We start from the raw sequence: 22,183 nt of genomic DNA on the forward strand, positions 1-22,183 counted from the left end.
ATTTCATGAAGTTCATATTTGGGACAGGCTTCTAAAAATTATTCGAGGTTTCTCTGAAGTTCAGATCTAATTGGGTGTCCTATATTTTGTATGTCAATCAACCTATGATGTATCCTCAGATTCACATCTCTGGAGGTGGGTCATTATTGTTCCCAGGGTGACTCAGTTTTGTTTTCTCTGTATCTGTCTCTCTTTTTCTCTCTGTGTCTGTCTCTTTCTGTCTCTGTCTCTCTCTGTGTGTCTGTCTCTGTCTCTTTCTGTGTGTCTGTCTCTTTGTCTCTGTTTGCCTGTCTGTCTGTATCTGTCTTTCTGTATCTGTCTGTCTGTCTTTCTGTGTCTGTGTGTTTGTCTGTCTGTCTCTGTCTTTCTGTCTCTGTCTCTTTGTATCTGTGTCTGTCTGTATCTGTCTTTCTGTGTCTGTGTGTCTTTCTGTCTGTCTCTCTGTCTCTTTGTTTCTGTTTGTCTGTCTGTATCTGTCTTTCTGTGTCTGTGTCTGTCTGTCTGTATCTGTCTGTGTCTGTGTGTCTGTCTGTCTCTCTCTGTCTCTGTCTCTGTGACTCCAGAGCCTCACTATGTAGCCAGGCATGGCCAAAAACTCTCTTTTAAGGTAAAAACTTTGAGACAGAGTCTCCTGTGCCCAGGTTGTCCTTGAGATCACCAGTTGTCTTCACGGGTATTTATGGGGTTTGTCTGAGTTTGGATGTGTGATCTTTCTGCTTTAGACTCCAGAGCACAGAGACTCCATCACCCTGCCTCTTCATCTGTAAAACAGGGCTTAATATAAATCCTTCCTCTCGAGGAGGTTAGGAAGAGTGAGGAAACGGATGTATGTACAATTTCTGTTCTTGCCAGATGATAGACAGTCCCAGCACCTGGGAGGTTGAGGCAGTAAGGTCATGAGTTCAAGTCCAGCCTGTGCTATATAGTGAGTTCCAGGATAGCCTGGACTACAGTAGAGTCGTCTGCTTCTGTCTCAAAACAAGCAAGCATGCAAACACACATGCACACACACAGACACAGACACACACACACACAATCACACACACAGATACACAGATACACACACACACAAACACACACACACAAACACACACACACGCATTGCTATCTATGTAGGTCAACACATATAAAACCCAGTACTACATAAATGGATTGTGCTGTCTGTCACAGCCCTGTAATTCCTGCACTCAACTATTCAATAGGATCAACTATTCAATGCCATCCTCAGCTACATAGGGAGTTTGGGGTCACTCTGGGCTACATGAGGTCCTGACAAGGAGAAGAGAAAGAAGAGAAAGAGATAGCAGAGGGGTTGGGGGAGGTGGAGGAGACCCTACAGTAAGCTTCAAGAGCTAGAAGCCGGGGGGGGGGGGGGGGTTGAGGATTTAGCTCAGTGGTAGAGCGCTTGCCTAGCAAGCGCAAGGCCCTGGGTTCGGTCCTCAGCTCCCAGGGGGTGGGGGTGAGGGACAAAAGAGCTAGAAGCCGGGAGGAGCTGGTGTCTCCTGGCAGTGAGAGGGTTACAGCAGCTTCCTCCTGGCCTCCTTGGAGTCTCTGGGGAACAGCCAGAGCTGCTGTGTGTTACCCAACACTCCAAAAGATGCTGCTGCAGCTGGGAGGAAAAGAGACCAAACAGCTTCCTTTCAATTATTCAGTGGCTGAAGCTTCCTGGGGCCCTGGCTGGAGCCAGAGGAAAATCTTGGCGGAAGCATCTTGCAATAGGACGACCTGGGCTGGAGCCAAGGTGGGAGCCTGGGGGAGAGATGGGCAGCTTGGCTTGTGCAGTGCTGGTACCTCGGTTCTGTGCCTTGGCAACATGCTTCATTGTCCCTTCTCTTGTCCTCTCCTGTTCAGTCCAGAGTCCTTGTCCAACCACCAGAGCCTGGGCCAGGGCTTGGCCTGACCCCTTCGCTGAAGCTTCAGTCTATGCTATTGGACAGGGATGAGGTGCTGACCCAAGGCAGGCAGGCAGAGAAGGCAAACATGCACAGCCGGGAGGAAAGCACAGGCTGTTTTGGTAGCCTGTGGGTTTGGACAGACAACCTGTCCAGCCTCAGGCTAGCTCCCATCTTTCCTGCTATATCCCACTGTACTCAGAACACACTGGCCTTTATTTTCCTTGAATCTGGAATGCCTGACTCCCCCATTCATTTGGCCAGAATGGACGGGCGCCCCCTCCAGCGGTGTCCTTAAGTATGTCCTCCTGGGGGTTGTGCCTCTGGGGTCACCTTATCACTCCTCTCCTTGTTCCGATATGTTCTGTCTGGCTGAGCCACAGGTTTATTTCTCATATTTCTCATTGTTATCTCATATAGCCCAGGCTGGCCTTGAAGTCCTGTAGCCAAGGATGACTTTGAACTCCTGATCCTTCTGACTTTAGCTCCTGAGTACTGGGGTTACAAGCATTAGTCAACATACCTAGTGTCTTCAGTACTCATGATCAAACCCAGGGCTTTGTGCACTCGACCAGCTAAGTTATACTTCCAGCCCTATTTTTGAGATTGTGCCTCACAAGGTAACCCTGGCTGCCCTAGAACTCACTATGTAGACCAGGCTAGCCTCAGACCTTACAGAGCTCCACCAGCCTCTGCCTCTCAAGTGCACTAGATGTGTGTGCCGCCATGCCTAATTTCCCATACTGGACTTCACTTGTGATTCTTCTTTCTGTCTCAGCCTCTGGTGTGTTAGGATTACAGACATGCCACAAAACCCAGTCTGTCAATGGTCTCTCTAAGGAGAGCAGTTGCGTTCATTTGTCTTCCTGTCCTCAGTGTCTGGTGTGGACTGTCACATTGGGCAGCCATCTGTGACCAGCTCAGCACTCGGAGGTGGAGGCAGGAGGATCAATAGTTCAATGTCAGCTTTGGCTACACAGTGAGTTCAAGACCTGCATGTGACCTCGTGTCAAAGTGAACAACGGGGGCAAAAACCCAACCTGGGGCGGGCCAATGGCTCAGCAGGTAAAGCTGCTTACCGCCGAGCCGGAAGACCTAAGTTCAGATCCTGACTGACATAGTGGGGGGAGAGAAATGACCCCCCCCCACATTGACCTCTGACTGCCACATTTTGTGTTATGGTACACACCCAATAAGCAAATGACCATAACATGCAGCTAGCCTGTGTTTGTAATGGCGGGGAGCTCACTTCCTCTGTCTGTCACCACTGTCACCCTGTCATCTTCAGGGACTTCAGTGGAAGCTGTCCTTGCTCCCAACGTCTAGTCTGCGTGCTTTTTACATTTGCATAGACGACATAGTCATCTCTTCCCTATCCCCGATGTCCAGCCCGGTCTCTGAATGAGATAGGAATGACTTGTCTTCCGGCCAAGCTCCCCTCCCATCCTAGGCTTTCCAACTTGAATTCCCAGATGGGAAGCCTGGTTGGCAGATTCCGGGAGCCAAGGGGGCCTCTGCCATGGGCTTGTTAGGGAGGAATTGCAGTTTGGGCCACACAGCCCATATGACTTCAGTGTAGACTGCTGAGGTTCAGAGCTGGCTGTGCAGAGCTTTGTATGGGACAAACTCCACAAGCCAGGAGTTCAGACTAGCAACGGCAACCAAGGATGGCAGGCACCCCACCCCCGGCTTACAGACTCTGGGATAGACCAGAACAGGCAGTACTGGCTCTCGAACACCATAAAAGCCAATCAGTAGGCAGCGATTGAAACCAGAACTGAGGCGTAGGATATGGCTTGGGTGGTCGGCACTTGCCCAGAGTACGCAAAGTCCTGGATTCTGCCCTTAAGGCTGCATAAGTTCAGAGTGATAACATACACTTGTTATCCCAGCCCTTGGGAAGTGCAGGCAGGAGGATCAGAAGTTCAAGGTCCTTCTCACCGGGCAGTCAAGAAGACTTAGCAGGCGAAGGCATTTGCTGCCAAGCCTGATGACCTGAGTTTGGTCCCCTAAACGCTCACACGGTACAAAGGAGAGAAATAACTCTCTTCCTCTGACCTCCACATGTAGGCTGTGCTGTTCGTGTCCACATGTGTGTTTGTGCACATGTTCATATATGTACACATGCATGCAACATAATACATGTAAAATAATCTTTTACCAACAAAACGTCATCTTCAGCTATGTAGCCAGTGGAAGGCCAGCATGGAGAAGTGAGAGCCTATCTTAAAGTAAATAAAGGCTGGGGGATGGGCCTAGTTGGTGAAGTTCATGGCAAGCAGTAGGACCTGGGTTCAAGCCTCAGTATGCTCTTTAAAAGTCAGGTGTGGGGGTTGGGGATTTAGCTCAGTGGTAGAGCGCTTGCCTAGCAACCACAAGGCCCTGGGTTCGGTCCCCAGCTCCGAAAAAAAAAAAAGAAAAAAGAAAAAAAAAAAACAAGAAAAGTCAGGTGTGGAGCCAGGCAGTGGTGGCACAAGCCTTTAAACCCAGCATTTGGGAGGCAGGTGCAGGTGGATGTCTGTGAGTTCGAGGCCAGCCTGGTCTACAGAGTGAGTTCGAGGACAGCCAAGGCTGCACAGAGAGTTGGGGGTTGGGGTTGGGGGTAAGTCGTGGAGCTGAAGTAGTGCTCAGAAGTTAATAGCATTTCCTGCTCTTCCTGAGGGCCAGAGTTCCGGTCCCAGCACCTGTACCTGAAACCACAGTACCAGAGTATCCAGTGCCTTCTGGCCTCCAAGGGCATCCACATACAAGTAAACACACACACGCGCGTGAACACACACACACACACACACACAAATACATTTCATTAAAAATCTTAAAAAGAAAAGCTGGATGGAGCTGCTGGCAGTGGTCATGCACACCTTTAGTTCCAGCATTCGGGAGGCAGAGGGAGGTGGGGCTCTGAGTTTGAGGCCAGCCTAGTATACAGAGTGAGTTCCAGGACATTCAGGGCTACACAGAGAAACCCCATCTTGAGGAACAAAACAAAACAAAATAAAACAAACAAAAACACTGGGCAAGGCAGTGTGCATTTGTAATCCCTGGTAATTTCTGCCCAGCTTGCTGGGGTCAGTGAGGCACTGTCTTTAAAAATAAAGTGGATACAATATGCTAGTGCACAAATGCACACACACACACACACACACACACACACACACACACACACACACCCCAAAACCCAAACCAATGAGCTAGAGGCCAGTCATTGCTCCTGCTTTGCACTCATAGGAAACAAAGGGCTCTCTTGAGTGACCAATTTCTTTCTCCTTGGAGCTCTCTGTGGCCTTCATGGAGTCTGTCACCTTTTAGATGGGGATCTTTCCTAAGGCTGATGGAACATAAGGAAGACTTGGGGGGCAATCTGTTAGGGGCCAAAGAGCAGCTTCAACCTAATTGGAGAAGGGTTCGTGGCTAAACTACCACAAGAGCTGGGCTATTGGCAGGCAGTACCAGGTCACCTCTGTGAGGATCAACCCACACTGGCCTCCGGGGCTAACATTGACTGACAATCAGAGGAGCCTGCATGTCCATCCCAGCATCCCTCAACCCCAGGATAAGAAAATCCCAGGCTATCCCTGAAAACTGGGTTGAAGAACGGAAGAATGAGTCAGAAACTGGCTGCCAAGATCCTTCTCCTTGAGATCATCAGTCTCCTTCATGGGTCTATGTGGGATTGGTCTCTTTAACCCTGGAGAAAAGTCACACTCAGGAGGAGGCTGAACATGGTGGTACCTATGTATGATATCAGCACATAGAGGCTGAGGCAGAAAGACCATTCGTCAGGGGCCAGCCTTGGCTACTGGGGTGGTTTTTATTGTCAACTTGACATGATGAAGACATACCTCTGGACACATCTGTGAGAGATTTTTCTAGATTAAGTTAATTGAGGTGGGACAATTCACCCTAAATATGTGTGGCACTATTCTGTGGGTTGTGGCCTCGGACTGAATAAAAAGGAAAGAGTGACCTCTAAGCACCAATATTTGAACACATGTACATCTTCACACACACACACACCCCTACACACACTACACACACCCCTGCACATACACATATCTGCACACACCACACAACCACACACACACACCTTCACATACTACACAACACACACACCTGTACATACCACGCACGCACACTTGCACACACTACAAGCATACCTGCACAGACCACACATACACATCTGCACATAGCACACACACCTGCATAGGCCATACACATATATTTGAAGATAGCGTACACACCACACACACACACACACACACACACACACACACACACACACACACACACACTGAACAAATGAATAAATAAAAGTTGGCAGGTAATGCATTGACTTGAAAGCTATGGTAGGAGAGGTGAGTATTGGCCAGTCAACTGAGTTCTCCCACTCTCCCACTGGTGGGCGTGTTGGTGGGGTCTGAGGCAGATGCCTCCTCTGCCCACACAACCTCATTATGGAAAATTCCCTTTATTGAGTTGACTCTAATCAGGCAGTCTGCCCTGGGCATCCCCCTCAGGTTCCCGCTGGGCCAGCTGAGATCAAAGAGAGAGTCAAAGAGAGTCGGGCTGGGGGCTGGAACATCGCCCTCCGCCAGCCTTTCCCATCGATCCAGATGTGCCTGTCGTTGCTAGGCAACAGCCTCCAGTCTCTCCTGGTCCTTCCTCCCCTGGGGGCTGCAAGATTGGGCAGTAAAGGGAGTGAGAGACAGAAAGAGATACCACATTCGCTCTCTTGTTTTTCCTTTCCCCACTAAAATCTCTGTTATCAAGCTTGGAGTCTCTTTTTCTGCGGGGGTTGGGGAGGAGGAAGCGACTCCTATATTGGGAACTCTGCCCTCTCACCAAGTGCCACACATTTACATGCCTCTTTGGTGTACTAAAAGTCCACACACCCACTGCACCGAAGAGGAGTGTTGTCTCTTAGGAAGAAAGACGAGAGACTCCCTAGGAAAAGGTCCGGAAGAGGGGAGGGGGGACACACTTAGGGGTCAGTGGGAAACTCAAGGTGAGACTCAAGGCTCAGGCAAGGGCTAGTGAACACTTCTGCAGTCCTTGCCCTTGTGACATGGAGGGAGGAGTGTCAAGCCTTCGTTGTCATTAAGGCAAAACTCAAAGAAAACTCACGGACGTAAGAGCATTGGCTCCTGAGTCCCAGTTTCTGCTGCTCTCATGCGGGAGCTATTTGATTTAGGGGGAAATGTCTCTAAAGACAAATTCACACTCACATTTTTGAGTGGGTTGGCTTTTTTTTTTCTTTCTCTCTTAAAACGTAGGATGCATTTCATAGTAATTTTTCCTGTTGTTGTTTCAAGTGCTGTAATCTAAAACAGTAAGTCGTTGTTTCTTCAACACATATTGAAATGTGCTGCGGGCTCGAGGGGCTGGAATTAACTAAATAATGCGAACCAGTCCCTCTCCTCTCGGGTTTACTCTTCTGTGTGTCTTATCAGCCCCGTCCTGATGATCTTCCCTGGGTTTTTATCTTTTAGTTTTTTCGAGACAGGGTTTCTCTGTGTAGCCCTGACTGCCTTGGAACTCGCTCTGTAGACCAGGCTGGCCTCGAACTCAGAGACCCACCTGCCTCTGCCTCTTGAGTGTTGGGATTAAAGGTGTGCACCACTGCTGCCCAGCAATTTTCTTGTTTTTGTTTTTGTTTTATTTACTGTTCTGGTTTTTAGAAAAGTTGACTGTGTGTGCCACACCCTAGCAGTTGTTAGAGGACGACCTACTTATACTACAGCGTATTTAGAATTAGGTCTCTCTTCAGGAGGACTTCCCCTGTAGGTGGTGGAAGGAGAGATTTCCTCTTCCTGCTAGTCCCTTTTATATTTTTCTTTGGTGTGTGTGTGTTCAGGTGAAGGTTTGGAGTGAAGGCCAGTGTTCAAGTCCAGGCATCAGGAGCCATCGTCCATCCTGGCTTTTGAAACCGGCAGTTCATCAATTCAGCTAGGCTGGCTGGCCAGTAAGCCCCAGGGATCCCCCACCCCCCACGCCTCTATCCCTCCAGTGCTGGGATTACAATTGTGCACTACCACGCCCAGCTTTGGGCATCAAATTTAGGTTCACGTGGGTGTAGCAAGCACGTTACAACAGATCTGTTCCCCGTTCCCCCAAACCCTCCTTCTCCCTTGATTCCTTCCGAATCTTTTCTTTCTCTGAGACACTGCCTCCCCGTGCAGCCCAGGCTAGCCTCCAACCGTGTAACCCAGGAGCACGTCAAACTTGTGACTCTCCTGCCTCAGCCTCCTAACCACTATGTCCAGTTGTCAGATCTTTTTTGTTCTCTTTCATCTGAAGCTGGACAACAATTTTAATATAATTTTGAGGGAAAAGAAAAACCACAACAGGGCAGGCTAGCTCATAGCTCAGCAACTGCTGGGCTGGGCTGGGGCTGGGGCTGGAGAGGAGGAAGAAAGGCCATGCTGTTTTGAGTTAGGATTCAGGAAAGCAAGTTGCCATGGCAGACACGTGACTGCCAAGTGACAACCTCAAGGACTTAGTTCTGCCTTTCCACTCTGTAGGTTCCCAGGGGTTTGAACTCAGGTCATATCAGTCTTGGTGACTAGTGCTTTTACCCACCGAGCCATCTTGACAGCCCCCAACCCTTCTCGTAATGCATCCGAGGGAGAAGATGAGGAACTAAAGCACTTGATAAGCTCAGCACGGTAGACAGAAAGGCTCTGACCCAGCCTGGTTCCTGGAAGCCCTTACTGCTGGCCCTGTCTGCCGCTTGCCCAGCCCCAGCGCTATAGTACGGGGCCCTCCTGAGACCTCTGCCCAGTACCCGATGCACTCACTTCAACTCTGAGAGGCATGGCTTTCCAGGGTCCTTGACAAATGGTAACCAATTAATGTCAATTAATCTGATTATCCTAAATCGTTAATTAAGCAGTAAATTAGCAACGTCATTGACAATAACCCTCCGATCCCTCCGGGATGGCAAGAGGAGATACGAAGGAGGCTCTCTGTTCTCTGGGAGGGAAGGGGCGAGTCTCTCGGTGTTACACCTGGAGAGATGGCTACTCTTGCCTTCCCGTGCATGCCTGTCCATGCGGTTTTCTTGCTTTGCTATCAGCACAGACTCCGTACCAGCCATGAGCTCTACCTAGACCCTGGCCAGGGTGGAAAGGAAGGACAGTATAGCTGGGGTTATTAGCATAGGTCTGTCATCCCCAGAGACCAATTACTTCAGGCCTGCCCGGGCACCTTAGTGAGACTGTTTCCAAATAAAAAGCAAAAATAAGGTGGGGGGATATAGCTCAGTAATAGAGCTTTTGCTCAGAATCCCTTAGTGAGAATCCGGGATGTTACTGGAGGTATATATCACGTGCTTTGCATGCACAAGGTCCTGGGGTCAGTCTCTGTAGAGGAGACTTCTGTAGGAGAGAGGCCATGACAGGAAGGGGGATTGTGACTGAGAGACTGCTCTAAGGTTCTAGAGCTCTTCTGCATCTACTGCCTCCTCCTTCCCAGACCACGTGCCTCACCGCTTGTCACCTTCACCAAGGCCATGGGGACTCCTCACAGCAGTCCTGGATGGGAACAACCAACTGTCAGGCCACTCTGAGGATGAGGGAATGAACGTCCCTATGCCAGCCTCTGCAGCGTGGGGACCTTTGATAACACAGGGCACTGGGGCTTGCCCTTAAATAGCAACAAGTCTGAGAACCCAGGGACCGGGCAGCCCCACCACTGTGGTTGTCTTACTTCTGAGCTGAGATAATACCCACTTCACAGGATGCTGTGAGGATAAGAAAGATGGGTGAAGGCAACAGCGGAGCCTGGTCCCCGGGAGATGCTGAACAGGGAGCCAAGAGGAGAGAGAGTGTGTCAGGGGCCGAGCCAGATGGAGCCTCGAGGACCCACAGGGGACAGTTTGACTTGCCACAACTCACAGAAGCTACCTGAGCAGAGTGTAGTGATGAAGGAGGAGGAAGGGGGGGACAAAAGAGACGAGGAGGAAGAGGAAGAGCAGGCAGGAGGAGGAGGAAGAGAAAAGGCATTTCGGGCAGAGTGGTTCACATATGCAAGAATGAGACACTGGTCCTCAACTCCATGCAGAAGAGAACTTGTATTTATAATGCTAAGGATGAAACCCAAGGCCCAGTCCACACTTAGCTCTACTGCTGAGCCACAGTCCTGGCTTTTTAATTTTTATTTCTACAAGGTGCAGGCTGGTCTTGAACTCTCCATCCTACCACCTCACTTGCCTAAATGTTGGAGTCATTCCTTTACATTTTTTTTTTTTTTTGGTTCTTTTTTTCGGAGCTGGGGACCGAACCCAGGGCCTTGCGCTTCCTAGGTAAGCGCTCTACCACTGAGCTAAATCCCCAGCCCCTCCTTTACATTTTTTTTTCTTCTTTTTTTTTGGAGTTGGGGATTTAGCTCAGTGGTAGAGCTCTTGCCTAGCAAGCGCAAGGCCCTGGGTACAGTCCTCAGCTCTGGAAAAAACAACAACAACAAAAAAAAACCCCAAAAAAACCAAAAAACAAAAACAAAAACAGATTGGGTCCTGGGAATTGTCTTATCACAGATTCTTCTAGAAACACAGAGGTATGCTGCACCATCAGATCACGCTGCGGTAAATCTGGATATCCCGGATTGGCCCCCGGTCACGTCACCCATGTCTTGAAAACATATCATCGCCCTCCCTGTCTCCATCTGTCTGAATTCCGCTTGCCTGTCTTCAGACAGTTCTGTCTGGTGGGTCCCGCTGGGAGCGTCCCTTGGTGTGCTATGCTTCCTGCTTGAGAAAAATGGAGCCTGACATCCTCATCTGGCAAAAGTCCCCACAAGCTGCCTGAGTCCCAAGTTCCTTGGCCCCGGTTTTTCTTCAGTTCTCTTCCTCCTTCAGGGGTGCCCTTCGTTCTGGCAGACCTGCATGGATTCTGCGAGGTCCATCTGCGACCCTGTCTCTAAAGTCATCCAGCCAGGCCGCCCAATCTTGGACCCGAGCCCTGGCCCACACTCAGACACGCCCATCTAAGCCACGTGGCCTGCAGAAACTCTACCGAGTCTAGGCAAAAAGGATACTTTATATTTACAGTGCCGGTGCTGGAGCCTCCCGCCCTGGTGCAGACTGAACCAGCAAGCATCCTTCCACCTAGCTATGCCCAGCCTCTCAAGAAAGGTGGGGTTTGGGGGCGGGGGGAGATTCTAGGCAAGTTTTCTGCTGAGGAGGGCTTCACTGCTCACATGTATCTGCAACTTCCTTTATCCAAGATGGGACTGAGGATGACAACAATTATGAAACTTCTAAGTCAAGAAAGGCTCCCAAGCTGGGCTGGGGAGATGGCTTAGCGGTTAAGAGCACTGGATGTTCTTCCAGAGGTCCTGAGTTCAATTCCCAGCAACCACATGATGGCTCACAACCACCTATAATGGAATCTGATGTCCCCTTCTGGCATGAACCATACAGACACACAGAACACTCATCCATAAATAAATTTTAAAAAAAGTTTATTTAAAACAAAAAAAGAAAAAGAAAGGCACTAAGTGACGGTATCTGTTGTCAGATACTCCAGAGAAATGGAGGAAGGGAGAACTTGAAGGGTAGTAGAGAGCAAAGTGTGTTTGCTCGCACCTGCAGTCCTAGCACGTGGGAGGCAGAGCGGTCGGGAATTGAAGGCCAGCCTTGGCTATGTATCAAATTCAAGACCAGTGTAGGATACAGGAGACCTTTTCTTCAAAATCACAAATAAACAAAAGCGTAAAAACAAACAAACAAGCAAACAAAAAACCCCAACAAAACAGGTTTGGCAATCAGCTCATCGGGTAAAGGCACTTACTGCCAGACTTGGTAACTGAGTCCTATCCTCGGGATCCAACTCCTGAGAGTTGTTGTCCTCTGATCTCCCCTGGGGCATGTGTACTGGGACACAATAAATGAAAATAAAAATCTAAAAAAAAAACAAAAAAACAAAAAACCTCAAACAAACAAAAACCTAAAAACAAAGCAAAACCAGACAACAGGAACGGAGGGGATGGCTCAGTCAGCAAAGCGCTTGCCGGGCAAGCTGGAGGATGAGTTCAAGCCCCAGACCCTTTGATCTCCCCCTAACTGCCCGGCCCCTGCAAGAAAACCTGTTTCTAATTCCAGTGCTAGGAAGCAGATCCCTAGGGCTTCCCAACCAGCCAGCCCCGTGTACTTGGTGAGCTGCAAGGCAGCGAGAGACCCTGTCTATTAATAAGTAAACAGTCAGATAAATATGCCAAGGCCTGCCGTTTCCCCACGCACACACAGATACACACATTCATACACACACATTCGTGCACCCTCGTAAGCACTCGAACACACACACACACACACACACACACACACACACACGTACCTCCACCCCCACATGCATCCTCCGAAAGAACAAAGAAAGGCGTTCTGCAGAGGATACTGGGAGTGTGGCGACAGGGTGGGAGGGGGCAGGACTGACCATCGGCAGGGTCAGCCGAGTGTCCCAGCTTCCACCCCTTCCGGGGTGGCTCCGCTACTCCACTGGTCCTGAAGCCTACTCTGCTAACCAGGAGTCTTTGTTGGGTGCTAAGGGGTATGTTCCCAGCTGGGGATAGGCTGAAGACTCTATTCCTTGGCTTTCTCCCCTCCCACTGGTCTTCCATTTTCTCTAGAAGATTCTAGTTTGTGCACATGCATAACCATCCCTGTCAAGTCTCCTGGGGACTCAGGACCGGTCTCTCTTCAGTTGGTCTGGCACTTGGTGAACAGTGGCTTCTCCTTCGATGGACAGTAGTTTCTTCTTAGCCACAGCCCTTTGGCATCTGGTATATTTCTCTTTTCCTCTCTCTCTCTGTCCCTCCATCCTGCTCTCTATCCTAGATTATGTATCCCAAAGCTGGTCTGACACTCGAGGTCAGGGGTTCTCAACCTTCCTAATACTTCCTCATGCTGTGGTGACCCCCAACTATAAAAATGTTTTTTGTTGTTACTTTGTATCTGTCATTTTGCTACTGTTAAGAATCGTAATGTAGGGCTGGAGAGATGGCTCAGTGGTTAAGAGCACTGTCTGCTCTTCCAGAGGTCCTGAGTTCAATTCCCAGCAACCACATGGTGGCTCACAACCATCTGTAATGAGATCTTCTGGTGTGTCTGAAGATAGCTACAGTGTACTTATATATGATAAATAAATAAGCCTTTATAAAAAAGAATCATAATGTAAATATCTGTGTTTTCCAATAGTCATAGGTGACCCCAGTGAAAGGGGTCTTTCAACTCTGCCCCCAGATGTAATTGTGACAGCGCAGATTGAGAAACGTTGCTCTAGATCCTCCTGCCTCCTCCACTGGCCCTGGTTCACAAGAACTTTCCACGCCTCCATGTCATTACCCGTGCTGTGCTGGGTATCACTCCTCCTCTATATCAATCCCAGGGCCCACGGGGAGCACCAGCTTTCCCGGGGCAGCCTCCCGTAGCCCACATCTCTGTAGTTAGCTCCCATCTAGCCAAACCTCAGAAAGTTGTAACTAACTGTAGTTGTAACGACTGCTCTGGGGAACCTTGAAGGTGAAGGTCAGGGTAGATTGACAGCCGCGTCCTCACAGCTCACACAATGCCCAGAAACAAAGAGACGCCCACTGAGTCTGAATTATATTGATCCAGATAGTGACTATTGTCTCAGGTATATATTCTATTTTATAATATTAATAATATTATCAACATTATTATTATATATTATATTATTATATTTTTTGAGATAAGATCTCTCTGTGTAGCCCTGGCTGTCCTAGAACTAGCTCTGTAGAGTAGACCAGGCTGGCCTCAAGCTCAGAGAGATCAGACCAGGCTGTCCTCGAACTCTGAGAGCTCCTCCTGCCTCTGCCTCCTGAGTGCTGGGATTAAAGGCCTGTGTCACCACCCAGCCGGGATACTATTCTTATGGAATTCTGTCAAACCCACCTCTATCACTCCTCCTTGTCCGCCAGGAGGCAGATCCACACTTTAGCAGCCGGTCCTGAGGATGAAGGGTGAGCCTAGCTGAAAGAGAGCCCAGCTAGGAGATGATTATCTCCTGATTGTAGCTCTGAGCTCTTTCCACTCAAGTCCTGCAGGATCCGTGATCTCCCCTGGGGATGTGTGACCTACTCAGGCTATCTCTGCCAGCAGCCCCTGGTTCAGGGCGCTGACTGACAAAGCTACCTCACTCACAGGCTCATCTGCCCCATAGTCATCTCTTTCAAGGAAAACACAGAGCCCCCAGACCCCAATGTGCCCATGTGGGTCATGGGTGAGGCTTTCTTCTCTGCTTCAGTTAGCTTACTGGGAAAGCAGCCTCACCCACAGCCAGTCTTTATACGTTCTCGCCGGGGCTCAAACTCCAGCATAGGGGAAATAGTATGCTATGAACAATCTCTGAAGACATCTTAGGATGCTCAAGCTGGAGTTTTAAAAAAAAAATGGATGCAGACTTCTCCCCACAGCCCATTTTCAGTGATTTAGTTTCATGTACCTACGAGCGAGTAGGAAGAAGCCTGCAAGGTGACAGTCTTAGTGCTTGTTTTTGGGTGATAAGAATGCTTTCTTTCCGTGTGTGTGTGTGTGTGTGTGTGTGTGTGTGTGTGTGTGTGTGTGTTAGGAATAAATGGAACTCAGGACTTTGTACATGCTAGCAGATATTTGACTAAACCCTCAGCCCCTCACTGGGGGATTCTAGGCAGGGGCTCTACCACTGAGCCACGCCCCCAGCCCCTCACTGAGGGATTCTAGGCAGGTGCTCTACCACCGAGCCACGCCCCCACCCCCTTACTGGGGGATTCTAGGCAGGGGCTCTACCATTATGCTGTACATCTGACCTTGTAAAAAAAGTTTTTAAATTGCTACCAGGTGGTGGTAGCAGCACACAGCTTTAATCCCAGCACTCAGAAAGCAGAAGCAGGGGATCTCTTGAGCTGGAAAGCCTGCCTGGTCTACAGAGTGATCCAGGTCAACCAGCCACAAAGAAATCCTGTCTCAGAAACAAATTAAATTAATTTCATAATTACTCCATGCGTCCCTGTGTATGCATGCTCACGGGTATGCACATGCGTGTACACATATGCACGCCACAGTGTAGGACAGACGAATCAGTAGTTCTTTTAGGAGCCAGTTCTCTCTTTCTACCTTCAGGGGTTCTGGAGATCAAACAAGTCGTCAGGCTTGGTGGCAAGTGCCCTTCTTCTCGGAGCCTTCTCACTGGCTCCGGGTTTCATGGTTGGTCTTGGTACATTGTATAACGAAATCCCCCTCTCTCCCAGACCCTCTGTCCCTCCCTCTGTGTGTGTCTGTGTCTCTCTCTTTCCTACGCGGTCTTAGTTTGTAGCTTAGATGGTCCAGAAACTCACGATGCAGCCCAGACTGGTCTCAATCTCCCGGCAACCCTTCTGGCTCAGCCTTTCAAGGGCGGGGATTTCAAGCAGGAGCCGACATGGACATGCGTATCACTCCCCCCCCCCCCCCCCCAGAGCTGAGGACTGAACCCAGGGCCCTGCGCTTGCTAGGCAAGCGCTCTACCACTGAGCTAAATCCCTAACCCCCCATATCAGTGTTCTTATTTAATTATCTGTTTAAGTTTCTGTGAGTCAGGTTCTTACTGTGTAGTCCTGGCTATCCTGGAACTTGCTCTGTAGATCAGGCTGGCCTCAGAGATCCAGCCCGCCTCTGCCTCCCAAGTGCTGAGATTAAAGGGAGGCCCCACCACACTTGACTCCTTCCTCCCCCTCCTCCCTCTTTTTTTTCTTTTTAAGAAGGGGGCATTGGGTTGGGGATTTAGCTCAGTGGTAGAGCACTTGCCTAGCAAGCGCAAGGCCCTGGGTTCGGTCCCCAGCTCCGAAAAAAAAAAAAAAAGAAAAGAAAAAAAGAAGGGGGCATTGACGATAGAAGCCAGGGCCTTGAGCACGCTAGGCAAGTGTTCTTCCCGAGCTATCTTCCCTGGTGACTCACGTCACCTTTGCCAGTTTGAAAACAGGCCATTTTTAAAGTCAAAAGATTCAACACATGCTAGGTGTGATGTTATATACCTGTCAGAGGATAGCCAAAAGTTCAGCCTAGGCTAGCCTGTGACACATATTGAGACCCTGCCTAAGAAAGAATTCCAAACAATTTGGTTTTGCCTGCCTGTCTCTGCCCTGGGTAATTCTGGGAAATAGTGGGGAGGAAGGGACTCCCGCCCCCACCCCAAATGAAGAAGCTGTCTGCATTCCAGGATCAGGGAGCTTCTTATAGCTTTCGGAGGCCCCAGCAAGACGCTGAGGGATCCAGGCTCTGTCCGCTAGCTTCAGCTGGCACGGCAACCTCTGCAGTGGGCAGGAGGCCAGGGGGAGGGTGGCAGAGGCTGAGGCTGGGCTGCCTTCTGAGGAGACAGCACTGCAGGCTGGCAGCTTTTAAGATGGTGGGATCCCTCGGGGGTCGGTGGGCTGCTCTGGAGGCAAGGTCTACATAGCCATTGAAGGGCCTTTCTGCAAGTCCAGTGGGTATCGCCTGTCCCCAAGAGAACCCCACTATGGATGATACAAGGATAAGAGAGCTGGGCTGCATGTGGAACTGTCGCCTTCCCATGCCCATGACCAAGAAGAGAGGGAGGAGCCAGGAACACAGGTGTCACCACATGATGAACAAGGCTGGGCCAGTCTGTAGCTGTGATGGCTGGCAATGCATTTCTCCCTATCAAAGGACCCTAGACCTCTTACTTTCTCTCTAACTTCCCCACCTCCTCTGTGTGTGTGTGTGTGTGTGTGTGTGTGTGTGTGTGTGTGTGTGTGTGTCGCACGCGCGCCATAATACATTTATGGCAGTCAGAGAACAACTTGTGGGACTTGGTTCTCTCCTTCCACCATGGGAATCTCTGGCATCAAACTCAGGTGATTTGGTGGCAAGTGCCACAATCCACTAAACTATCTAGCCAGCCCCCTCCACCTCCTTTCTTGGGGCTTCCAGTTGTTCTAGGCTGGGCAAAGGGTGCTAGAGATCTGTCAAGTCTCTTATAATCCCTAGTACTGGGATTATAAGTGAGCACCGCCTTGCTTGGCACTGTTACCACTGAGCCATCTCCCCAGCCCAGTGGTTCTCAACCTGCCAGTCACAACCCTTTTAGCGTGTCAAATGACCTTTTTGCAGGGGTCACCTAAGATCATCTGCATATCAGACATTCATGTGATTCATAACAAAATGTAACAAAATTACATAATTATGAAGTAGCAACAAAAATAATTTTATGGTGGGGGTCACCATAATATGAGGAACTGTATTAAGGGGTCACAGCATTAGAAACATCTAGAACCACTAGCCCCTGACCTCTTCTTCTTCTCCATATGAGGGCCAAACTCCCTCTCACATCTAACTTCTCATTTACAGGTTACAACCGTCCTTCAGGGTCACCTCCATGAGTCTTTTGCTCCTGAGTATGTCCCTGTCACCCTTTCTCTTCATTAACACCCCCTCCCCAGCTTCCTGACCCTTCTTTGGGCTGAGGTTAAAACCAAGCAGGTCTCCCCCTGCTTCCCCCCTGCATGCCCTTGCTTGCCCTAACAAGACAGCCTTCCCTCAGCAGAATTCAGCTGCAAAACTCTTTTTTTTTTCTCCCACACCATTCTCAGCCAGCATCTCCTGTTGCCTCTGTCCTGTGTCCCTGATGCTGGGGGCCATCCTGGCTCTGATAAACCATTCTGGTAGGTATAAGGAGGACATTTTGGTATCCTAGCAGGTCCCTCCAAATCCAGGCTAGAGGCATGTCTAATCTTGGCTCACTGTGGTATCTTGGATCCTGGTATTATTTTCCCTTTTGGTGGATTTTGAAATCTCATCTGCAAGCAGACGATAAATCAAACCTTGAAACATTGCAGGTGATTTCCACTTCTGCTGATAGGATCACAGACTTCCTGACATGGTGTGTGTGTGTGTGTGTGTGTGTGTGTGTGTGTGTGTGTGTGTGTGTGTGTGTTAGAAGGGATTGAACCTGGTTCATTTAGTAAGGAAATCATCTACCACTGAACTGTATGACCGGTTGCTTTTTATTGTGACACAGGCTCTTACGAAGTTGTCCAAGATGGTGTTGAACTCATTCGGTTGCCCAGGCTCACCTTGACCTCAAAATCTACCTACAGCAGCCTCCCAAGCACTGGGATCACAGACCTTCACCATCAGGCCTGGCTTGACATACAGATTTATAGAGTGCACAGCTCTTAGAAATCCTGATGTTGATGGGAACTTTGGGTGGTCGTCTTGTGAGGCTCTATTATACACAGGGACACTGGGGACTTGTTGAAGGTCATATGAGAAGTCCAGATTGGAGCTGGGCTCAGAAATGCCCTTGGGCTCACATCTTTAGCCCTGCAGGGTTTTTGTTTTATTTTGTTTTGTTTTGTTTTGTTTTGTTTTGTTCTGTCCTGTTACCCCTGACTTTTGCTAGTCCACAGAGCTCTGGGAGAAGGTAGCCAAGGGCAGCACAGAGAGCTGAGGACAGCAGAGTGTTCTGGAATCCACTTTGAGCCCCCAGAGAGAGTGGGCTTAGATCAAACCGAGACCTTGGCAAAACCACATCACACTTCTAAGTTTTGTTTGGATCCTCTGCAAAGGGAGGATGGTGTTTGCTATTTTCAAGACAGGGTTTCTCTGTGTAGCCCTGACTGTCCTGGAACTCAGGCTGGCCTCGAACTCAGAGGTCCACCTACATCTGCCTCCTGAGTGCTGGGATTACAGGTATATGTCACCCCCATTCCCACCCCTCCCAGCCCTAGCTAACAGTAGTACCTCTTGACCAGATCATATGAAGATGAGATGTGTGTGTGTGTGTGTGTGTGTGTGTGTGTGTGTGTGTGTGTGTGTGTGTGTACGGTCACGGTCATGTGAATAGTTCATCAAAATGTAGGTTAAAGGAAGAGATTGAGGCTGGGGAATGTAGTTCAGTGGGAAAGTGCTTTCTTAGCATGTGCAGGACTTGGGTTCCACCTCTAGCCTTGTAAGAAAACCAAAGCGAATCTGCCGTCTCCTCCCTCGTGAGCACCCTATGAGTGGGGAAGCCATGGTGTTGGCTTTGGAGGGAAGAATATGTGGGCGGAGGAGATGATGGGGGTTGACAGGGAGGCTGACTCCAACAGGGCTGACAGCTGCTGTGACCATGGGCTGTGTGAGGGGTTGAGAGTTAAGCACTCAGAAGGGAATGGGCAGCCACCGGCTTTCTGAGGTCAGCAAGAGCCCGCTGGGAAGAGGAGGTGGGGTGAAGGTATGATAGTGACCAGATGGGACTTCTCCTGGAAGCGGGATAACGATGGGGGGGCAGGTTGTAGCAGGGATGTACAGACGCCAGTTCAGATCACAGTCTACCATCAAATGTCCTAGTGACCTTGGCCCAGTCAGCTCCCTACCTCACTGTGTATACCTGGAACTCCACACCTGTAAGCTGACATCACCAGTCAAGATCCCCACCCTCATCTGGACCTAGACAGCAGGATTCAGGACAGGGCATCAGCAGTATACGTCCAGTCCAAGGAAGAGAGCTAGGTGGCTTCGTGACCTTGGGGAAGTCAGTCTATCCTCCCTTCTCAGCTCTGAAAGAGGAACAATGAGAGCTTTCCTGGGAAGCATGGATGAGGACTAGCTGCGTCCATTGCAGCTATAAGCCAATCATGGTGCCTGGTGTGACAGCCTCAGCTAGCTTGGTTCTCAGAGATGTCCTTTGGGAATCAAAAGACATACTTCAAATACCTCTGGGTATTTCTGCAGGGAATGTTACTTGTAATCTGTTTACTAACATTCACCTGGTGTCCTTAGTATGATAGTATAATATATATTATATATCTATATAAAGTAATATGTATATATAATATATCTATAAGATTATATATATAATATATATATATATATAATATATATATCAATCAAGGTTTCTCTGTGTATCCTTGGGTGTCCTGAAACTCACTCTGTAGACTAGGCTGGTCTTGAACTCAGAGATCCACCTGCCTCTGCCTCTCTCGAGTGCTGGGATTAAAAGTGTGTGCCACCATCACCCAGCTAGTTCACATTTATTTATTTGCAGGGGGGGGGACAGATGTGAGTGACACTGAACACATGGAGGTCAGAGGACATCTTGTGGGATTTGGTTCTCTTCTCCAGGGGCCAAAAGTAGACTGTCAGGCTTGGTGGCAAGTGCTTTTACACACGGAGCCTTCTCGCTGGCCTAACACCTTACTGTTTCAATAGCTTCCCACTCATTATATAGATTATCCCAGTGGTTCAACCACAAAAGGTTCTGCCCACTCTCTCAGCAAGTGCCCCAGTCACCTTCCACAACAAAAGAGATTGTTAACATTCCACCTGTTTACACAGCAGGAGGCAGGCTCCGAGGGTTACCTGAAGTCAGATAACCTACATCTGATTTCCTGTTTTTTGACTAAAGAGGCTGTGCCTCTCAAACCACCCACCACTCACCTCTGAAAACCCGATTCACTTTCTTTTTCTTTTTCTTTTTTCTTTTCTTTTTTTTTTTTTTTTGGTTCTTTTTTTCGGAGCTGGGGACCGAACCCAGGGCCTTGCGCTTCCTAGGCAAGCGCTCTACCACTGAGCTAAATCCCCAACTCCCCGATTCACTTTCTTTTAGTCATCCTTCCAGAATTTCTCCTCCACCCCACACAGGAGTGTGGGATAGGATATAAAGTTTAGGAACCCCAAAACTAGTATTCTGCGGGAGTAATTTCCTAGTCAACATAGTTCTATTTCTGGTTTGGGGTGAAGAATTTGGTGTGAGCCCAGGTTGTGACCTTAAGATGAGCCTATGGGTTCAGGAACCCTTGCTACCCATCAAGGGATACAGGATACAAAGCCAGTCCAGGTGTGATCATGCCAGGAGCAGGTGAGTGAGAGGTGTTGGGAGACTGAGAAGTTATGGTTAGGATAGAGCACAGACACTGGAGTGCCACAGCTGATATGAGTGGCCTTTTTCTGGATCTCCCTGATCTGTCCTTATGGGAACCAGCTGTCAGAGACAAGAACTGCAGGAGGCCTCAGTGTCCAGGCAGAAGCCCTTGAAAGAAAGTGGGAGAAGCTGGCAAGCCAGTGGCTGCGTCTTTTTTTCACAGTGCTTTATCAGAAATCTACCACAAGGCTAGACCTACCCTGGGCCTTAAAAATTCCTGCAGAATGTCCTTCCAAACTCCCCAGTGGCTATTTTCACATCTGCACTCTCCACCCTTCTTCCCAGTGTGAGAATAAATGCCAGCTTGTGAGAGACCCAATTCTCACCGCCAGCTCCTACCTCCCCCAGGGAATTGGGTAGCTGGGAAAAAGGCCAGACTGTCCCTTATGCAGGCACCCCCCTGCTGGACAGGGGCCCAGCATCCAGGTTGGGGGGTGGTGGATGGCTGCTCTCTCCACCTCTGCAAGTGATGGGTGTCTACAGTGTCCCTGGAATCTGGGTATCCTTTCCCTGGGGAGCAGGTGCTCCTCCTAAGTTGGGGGAAGGGCGACTGGATGGTGGCCTGTTTGGCATGCTCATGGGCTGGACCATGGTCAATTTATGTCCAGGAGAGTATTCCCCTTGACCCTTGAATTCACACTTTCTCCGTCACTCTAGGTGAAAAGACAAGCATTCTCTATCTCTAATTCTACCTCGCCTGACCCCACGGACAAATAACTCCAGCAATCAACCCCTCAACATAGGTCCTCTGCACATCTGGGCCCCCAGCTGGGGAGGCCTGAGGTCCAACCCAGCCCAGCCCCTCTGGGAACCCCCCCTCGCCCCATCAGAGGCTCTTACCTCCTCCCTGACCTCTGCAGTCTTCTGGATGCTGGAGCCGGGCCTTAAGGTCCCGTTTGTCCCGAGTCTTTTGCTTGGCAAGGCTCCTCTGTGGCCTCCCCACGGCCCCGCGCCCCCGTCTTCCCGCAAGCGCCGCTGCCGATTGCTGAAATGCTGGACAGCGCACCATCATAGAGGCGGCCTCCTGTCCCGCCTGGTGGCTAGAGCGCCTCAGAGACAGTTGCTCACAGCGCTCTCTGCAGGCGTGGAGTACCTGATGCCGCGGATACGGGACCAGCAGGGGGCGGGTTGTGTCTATTCCCAGCGCTGCCTATGAGCGAAGGCAGTCATTAATGTAGGATTGTGCATGGTCCACGGTATTTAGAGTCCTTACTAGCACTTTCCTTGAAGCCTCGGTGTAGCTAGAGAGCAAGGGGAAACCTCCCAAAGATGTCCTTGACATTTTCCTTGTGGCTGGACTAGGCAGGCTGGGTAGGGGTGTAAAACTAGAACTCACAGGGGAGAGAAATCCATTTTTATTTTTTTAAATCCTGCCCACTTCTTCTCTTCTTTCCATTTCTT

The 22,183-nt window shown here is 49.6% G+C and overlaps 1 protein-coding gene across 3 annotated transcripts in view; it reads right to left on the reverse strand.

Annotated features, from left to right (window-relative positions):
* The window catches only part of Srrm3 (serine/arginine repetitive matrix 3), a 69,972-nt gene extending 48,206 nt beyond the window's left edge, over positions 1-21,766 (reverse strand). For 2 of the 3 annotated variants that reach the window (XR_015634136.1, XM_087579290.1), the window contains exon 1: positions 21,623-21,766. The gene's annotated coding sequence lies outside the window, so the exon portion shown is untranslated. 3 annotated transcript variants of the gene reach the window in all.
* Positions 21,767-22,183: the final 417 nt, after the last annotated feature.

The sequence above is a fragment of the Rattus norvegicus genome, chromosome 12, assembly GCF_021556685.1.
Source record: "Rattus norvegicus strain SHRSP/BbbUtx chromosome 12, alternate assembly SHRSP_T2T, whole genome shotgun sequence".
Classification (NCBI taxonomy): Eukaryota; Metazoa; Chordata; class Mammalia; order Rodentia; family Muridae; genus Rattus; species Rattus norvegicus.